Source organism: Galeopterus variegatus, unplaced genomic scaffold, assembly GCF_000696425.1.
Source record: "Galeopterus variegatus unplaced genomic scaffold, G_variegatus-3.0.2 Scaffold5953, whole genome shotgun sequence".
Taxonomy (NCBI): Eukaryota; Metazoa; Chordata; class Mammalia; order Dermoptera; family Cynocephalidae; genus Galeopterus; species Galeopterus variegatus.
In genome coordinates, this window is record NW_007732064.1 from 1 (window position 1) to 361 (window position 361).

The following is a 361-nucleotide window of genomic DNA, read 5'->3' on the forward strand; positions in this document are numbered from 1 at the left end:
TTGATTATTGATTGACAACTTGCAAAAGCTGCAAAGCCTACATCAATTTCAAAACTATTATCAATAGAAGGAGAGAGAAAACAAGTGTTATTATAAAACTGTAAGGGCTGCACTTGCAAAGGAGTAGTTAAAGAACACCGACCATTGGTCGAGTAATTAAGGGATAAATATGGAAAAGCTACAGGTATAGGTCGTCCCATGACCAAGCATAGCCAGCAGTCCTGAGCAAGATCAGGATTACTTGTATTAAGCAATTTATAAGTAGCATGAAGAAGATGAGGTCTGAGGATCTAGATCCATTTCACCTCGATTTTCTGGCAAAGCTAATGGATGATAGGTAAGTTGAGGAAATAGGGTATCA